This window comes from Callorhinus ursinus, unplaced genomic scaffold, assembly GCF_003265705.2.
Source record: "Callorhinus ursinus isolate GAN/ISIS: 27379988/994484 unplaced genomic scaffold, GSC_fseal_2.0 scaffold10, whole genome shotgun sequence".
In the NCBI taxonomy this organism is placed as follows: Eukaryota; Metazoa; Chordata; class Mammalia; order Carnivora; family Otariidae; genus Callorhinus; species Callorhinus ursinus.
This window is the reverse complement of record NW_027397072.1, coordinates 7,936,506-7,943,364: the sequence shown is the minus strand read 5'-3', so window position 1 is coordinate 7,943,364 and position 6,859 is coordinate 7,936,506.

The following is a 6,859-nucleotide window of genomic DNA, read 5'->3' as shown; positions in this document are numbered from 1 at the left end:
GCAGGGGTAAATAATGGATAACTTGGAATGTTCTTTTAACCATTTGGTTACCGATCTCCGTCCAGGATGCTGAAGACACAATGGCCTTACCCAGCCTGTCTCTCTAGTTGAGAGAATGATCTCACTATAATCCTCTCTCTGGGCTAACCGAGATGTTCTTTTCAGCTGGAAGACAGTGAGCAAGTTAGCAACAAACCGAGTCAGCTTGTCCCAGAGAAAGGAGTCCTGTGGGGCTCTGGGCACTTTCCCAAAGGCCTCAGTCTACCCAACAGGTGATACACACCTTACAGTTTCCCAGGTGAAGAGAACTTGTGTCTGGGGCAGAATGCCTTAGCCTGTGAACTCATGGGGTCCTGCCCCTGGGCAGAAGGGGATTCAACCTGGTGTGTCCTCTGCTCAACCCGCGGGCTCTGCCACCCCACAGGAGGGTCTCAGTGGGGACCCTCTCAGAGGGAGGCTGATCGGGGGTGAAGTGCCTTCCTCCCCTGAGGAAATGTCTCTAGACCCAGGTGAGACAGAGGAGGCTCTAATCCCCCAAAATGAGGAACGGGGGCCCCTGAGAGGTCATAATGAAGACTTCAGGGTCATGGAAAGAGATTGCATTGGAATCGGTTAGCAACAGAATAACCTATGAACTTGGGCTTCTCCAAAAATAGTCATGAGGCAATTGCCAAGTGACCCAGCAAGTGCACTCTTGGGCGAAGTTATGATCACACAAAAATCTGTACACAGATGTTCACAGCAGTTTTAGTCATAATAGGCAAAACCTTGCAAACACCCAGACGGCCCTGAAAAGGTACATGGGAAGTACACTGTGGCACATCCATTCCATGGACCACCCATCGGCAACAAAGAAGCCAACTACTGATCCACCCAACAACCTGGGTTCATAAAGAACTGTGCCAAGTTGAAACAGCCAACCCTGAAAGGATCCAGACCATTTGAATCCATTTACATAACACTTTTGCCGCGACAAACGTATAAAGATGAAGGATGGGCTCACGGAGCGGGGAGAGCCACCAGGGGGTCCCCTCCGGTACCTGCTGTGGTGGTGGGTCTCACAACTGCATAGGTGATCAAAGTGCCCAGAACCAAGTAAACACACAGAATGATGAGTCCAAATAAAACCAGGGATGTCTGAGGGAGGTGGAGGTCCACATACTGATGGTCCTATTAGACTTGCGTTTGCCAAGAGGCCTGGAGAAAACTAGATAACAGGCACACTGGATGTCTCAGGCTTGCTTCTCACACCTGCATGTGAACCTACAGTTATCTAGAAATAAAAGATTGAACTCAAAAAAATAGTTATGACATAATGCTCAGTGCAGACGGCCAACCACAAAACCCAAAGTGCATCATTATCAGTACTATTTTCAGACTTCAAAATGTACACCCGTGTACTAAAGCTAAACCACGGCCTACCCCATGGCCCTGCACTCCCACCCCTAAATATATTCCCAAGAGATATGTGGGTGTGTGGCCACCAGAAAACGTGTATAAGGCCATTAGTGGCTTTCTTCATAATAGCCTACAATCAGACACAATGCAGATGTCCATCCATAGGAGAACTGACAGATGGTGTTATGGTCACCCAATGGAATCCTTAACGTGGCAATTAAAAAAGCATAATCTAGTGCCATACACGTTGATGAGTCTCACGAATATGATGATGAGTGAAGGAAGCCAGACACAAAGACCACAGACTATATGGTTCATTGATACAAAGTTCAAGAACAGGCAAAACTATTCCATAGCGACAGGTCAGAATAGCAGTGACCGAGGGAGTCGGGGGACTGCCTGCGAAGGGGCCGCAGGGGCCTCTGGGCACTGAGTGTCCTACATCCTGATCAGGGTAGGGACACCACGGGTGTACATACGTGTGAAACTTAATCAAACCACACACTTCAGATCTAGGCACTCTGCTGTGTGTGCTATACCTCAATACACTTTTTATTTTTATTTTTTTTTTTAGATTTTTATTTATTTGAGAGAGAGAGAGAGAGAGTGAGCCCACAAGCTGGGGGAGAGGCAGGGGGAGAGGGAGAAGCAGGCTCCCCGCAGAGCAGGGAGCCTGATGCGGGGCTCGATCCCAGGACCCCGGGATCATGTCCTGAGCCGAAGGCAGACGCTTCACCAACTGAGCCGCCCAGGCGTCCTTTGATATACTTTGTAAACAAGAGAAAAAGCATGTATATATACCTAGATGAAAGAACAGAAGGCGATGCACCAGCAGAGGGGGCACCTGGAGGGGCCTCCATCACCCCATCACAGAGAGCAGAAACGGGAGCTCGAGAGGGGAAAGGACACTCGGTCTCCTGTCCAACAGGCATTTCCTCAGCACCTCCTATCTGAGGGCATTACTGTGGGCCCGGGGACAATCCGGGTGGCTCCACGGGCAGCGACCCCGGCCATCGCCCAGGCCCAGTGTTTGGTTTAAAGTTCTGCTGTCCCCATGTGGAAATTCTTCATGTTTAAAGGAGGGGTTTCACAAAGTATGTCTCCATTCCTCAGGGCAGAAATGAAGCAAACACCCTAAATCTGTCCCCCCTTCGCAGGATCACGGCCTAGAGGCCGTGCCCACAGGTCAGAAGAAAGGGGGACAAGGGACCTGACCAAAGTGGAGGAACCAAGCGTCTGCTGGTATCACAGGGAGGGTTGGGGAAAGGGCACGGATTGTCCTTTAAAGCTGGAGAGGCATAACTCAATTCTTTTTACAATTTCATTACTGGAAAAATCTATCGGCCCCAGGAGCATTCTGCTCACAAAATTGAACTAAAAACAAAAGGGCACTCACTGTGTCTTCCCTGAGCTCTGAGCTGAGCTGGATGCCCATAAATCACTGACAAGTAGAGAAAGGAGAGCCTCATTTCGCTTTGTCCTCGCCCGCCTGCCCTGTTTCCTCCACGGCTGGGGACAGCGGAAGCGATAGGAAGGCGGTGTTGACCCAGAGCTATGTGCCTGTCAGCGCAGCGTGGGCCCTCCCCAGAGTGGTGTGAGGGAGGGATCAGCACCCCCATCTAGAGCCGAGACACTGTAACTTGTCCAGGGTCACGTGATGACCATATCCCCCTCTCCACATATTCATGCTACAGCCCATTTTAATCCCCGAAAGGGTATTTTTGGTCCTGGCCGATGGGGGCACCTGGGCCTGGAACAGCAACCCCCTGTTCCTCCAGCAGGCCGTTAGGCGTCCCCAAAGCAGAATCCTTACGCAGATCCTTCCAGATCCTGGCCGGGTGAGGGAAGCGCTCACAGCTCTCCGTGCTCTCCCTCCCCCGAATCCACGAGGTCAGAGTTTCTGTCTGTTGTGTTTGCCACTAAGACCCTGTGTCCAGACAGCGCCTGACACACAGCGACACTCAATAATTTTTAATGAGAAAAACTATTCGAGGGATGTTGGCTCTGAGGAAGTGTCCGTGACGGTTCTGGTCTCTGCCCAGCTGACCGGCTGACCTGCCCTGTTCCGCGTGCAAGGACCATGTCATGCAGGGAGCTGGGACATCACTGACCCAACACCCAGGGCAGCTCCGCCGTGACTCCTGAATCATGCCTTCCCTCAGACTCTTCCAAATTCACAGGTCACGTGTAGAGCGCCTTGGGGCTGGCCAGTGCCTCCCACCGTGTTAGCTCCCGTGCGTGTCCCTGGCAGGCCCCTCTTCTGGGCAACCGCAGGAGCACTGTGCGGGCAAGAGAGGCCTGGGGGCAGGACTGGGAGCCAGACTCAGGAGGCCTGACCGCGTTTGGGAAAGACAGACAAGCAGACACATCCCAGCTTCCCCACTCAGAGTCCCTGTGTCAGCAGTTCCTTTTACTTCTTTGGCGCATCTTCCCTCTTACTCCATGAAGATCAATAGAGGGTCTTTTGTTTTCTCTTTCCAAAGCTCTATTCTGTATTATCTCATTTTATCCCTTCAACAGCCCTGTGGGGAGACGGGACGAGGGTTACCCTTAAGGAAGCTGGGTCAAGCTGCAAGCGAGCAGCAGAGGGGTTGGCTGTCGACGGCGGGTAGTGCCCCATGGCAGACTCACCACCTGGGGTCTGTGCAGGCCCCACACCTGTAATGAGAGGCTCCACATGTGTCTGCTCAGGGCAGAGGGTGCCCTAAATGACCTCTCTTCTGATGAGGCCCGGGCCCCACATCTTAAACCAGCCTGCAGCCCTGAGGGGCCAGCTACCGGATGCTACCTCTCCTAGCCTCTCACTTTGGGCTGGTTTTTTTTTAAAACGGCCTTCTGTCTGGCATCTGATTTCTAATCAGGCGTTCATCTCCTGTGTTGTCAAGAGGCTGTGGCTGGGAGGGAGCAGGGGCCCATCTGCCCTCTCTGCTGTTACAAGGCATAGGGGAGCCTCACGGATCCTTCTAGCAGAAAGGCAGGTTGGAGGGAAGGAGCAGGGAAGGGAGAGAGAGACCCAGGCCTTAAGTGACCCACCTCGCAGCCAGAGTCTGTGTCTGTTCCCGTTACAGGCCCAGATTGACTGCAGCCGCCAAGGGTAGCTGAGCTAATCAGCTAGCCAGACATTATCTACTTAGCATCACTGTGCCTCTCTCTCTCTCATTCTCTCTGTCTCTCCCTCTGTCTGTCTGTCTGTCTGTCTCTCTCTCTCTCTCTCTCTCTCACACGCACACCCCAGACAGGAAAACAAGACTGACAACATAGCCCGTCCAGCTCCCCACTTCGGCATCCGTGACTCCTACTCAAAGTCCCCCTCTGGTTCCAGTGCCCACGGGCTGGGCTGGGGGCTGCTGTCTCCCCCTCCCGTGAGGTCAAAGCCAGCGAAGGGATTATGCAGCAAGCTGGTCAAGAGACCCCCTTCTCAGGAGGGAGGACATCTGTTTCCATGATAACCAAGCCAACTCCCCAAGCATGATGTATTTATGTTCTATATCTCCAGCCACCTGCTCAGCCCCAAAAACAAATTCCAGGTTCCAGCCAAGGAGGAAATACGACAGATAATTGGGAAAATTGCAAATGGGTCATCTAGGAGTTGGAAAACGTGGCAAGGGGTTCTATCAGGTGCAGGAGCTATGGCTGGGGAGACTGGGGCGTTCCTGAGCACTCCTTAGAGCAGGGAAGCTTGTGGAGAAAGGCAGTCCCACCCTTTCCCTCCAGAAAGTCTGAGTGGGGGCCTCAGGACGCCCCCCAGAGCTGGCCTTCGGGGCAGGAGGAGCCAGGGTGGAGCTCCCTGGGTCCCGGAGTACAGGAGAACCGAGAAAACGAGAGAGAATAAGAGAATGGGGCAGGCGGCCTGGAGGGCGGGGCTGGGGCGGCTCCCCTGGTCCCTCTCACTCGGGCACAGAATTTGGATGACAATTGGCAGGTGGGCCACCCTGTCTCTATAAACTGGTTGTCAGCCAAGGCCCTGGGGACTCATGGGCAAGCCACCTTTAGAGCTGTTTGAAAGCGGGGTGGCAAGGCAGGGGAGAGCAGTGTGGGGACCCACTTGGAACCCCAGAGTGGGGACGAAGATAATATTAAACCAAAGGCATTTGAGAGTCAACAGGTCCAGAAAGAAGCCTCTTCCGAGCTTCCCTTCTCCGGGAGTACAGCTGCCATAAATCCCCTCCTTGGGAGAGAAAGAAGCTGGAGGAGACCAGCCGCATACACAAACATCAGCAGGACGGTCTTATCTCCCATTTTATTCCCCTAAAGGCCCATAGGTCTTCCCTTAAAAAAAAAAAAAAAAAACAAAAATGGTGCTCTCTGTCCCTTCCCTTTCCCTGCTTAAGTATATAAACCCCTGCCTCTGAGTATTGAGCCTCTTCTTTTGTGTGCTCACGTGCATATGAGTAATACTTTGTCTTTTCTCCAGTTACTCCATCTATTATCAGTTAACGTTCACAGGCCCAACCACTGGACCCAAATCCGGGGAGGAAACGGTTTTCCCCCCAAGAGTTGGATGTGTTGCTTTGAGACCCTTCTCCAAGAAAGCCCTGGAGATAATGCCTCTGGGCAAGCAGACAAGGGCTTATTCAATGCAGAGAGGCAGGGGGCCACCCACCCTGGCCTTCCCAGGGCAGAGAGATCAGAACCAGCACGATCATCTTCCATTTGGGAAACAGGAACAGGCAGGCTACAAACATTTGCCCAGATTCCATGGCTCCAGTCTCCTCTCAGCTTCACCTGAGAGCCGGCCATCCTGCCTTCTCTCGTCCTAGCCAGCGCGGTCATTCCCGGCCACCCCCCACCCCGCCCCCAACATAACCCACAGCCTGGCCTGACCCACTGTGGTCCTGGGGACCTGGGCTCTGAGCCCTGGGAGGACTGGGCCGTGGACATTTCCCCCAGGAGGCCCAGCCCCACCCTATCACACTCCCTGGGCCTCCTGTCCAGGCTCTCGGCTTCCGTGCTGCCTGGGTTTTGCCTCCATCTCGTCCTGGCCCAGGGCAGAGAGCAGAGAGGCGTAGAGCCAGGAGGCAGGAAAGCCAAGGGAAAAACGATCTTCACCATCGCTGTGTCCTTTGTCAGCAGCCAGCCGGCTCGGCACAGCCTAACGGTGTGGAAGACCAGCCAGGCAGGATACTGCCTTCGTGCCCCGATGCACCCCGTCCCCTACCACGGACCCACCCGGACACACAACCGCTGCGGGCCAGGAGGGAGCCCTGCCCTCTGGCGAGGCCCAGACCTTGCCACCAGCTGTGTAGGGCGTGGTCAAGGGCACTGTGGGCATTTACAGTTGCGGCCCTGGGCCATGGGAGGAGGTATTTAACGGGCCCCTGCAGGCCAGCCGGGGGTCAGAGGCGGGCAGCTGAGCAGGGAGGTCCTGGATCGGGGGCGCGCTAGGAGCCATCCAGGGGCTCCACTCAACGCCCATCATTCATTTCTCACTCGTTCGCTCCTTCGCGCCTCGATCTGTCCG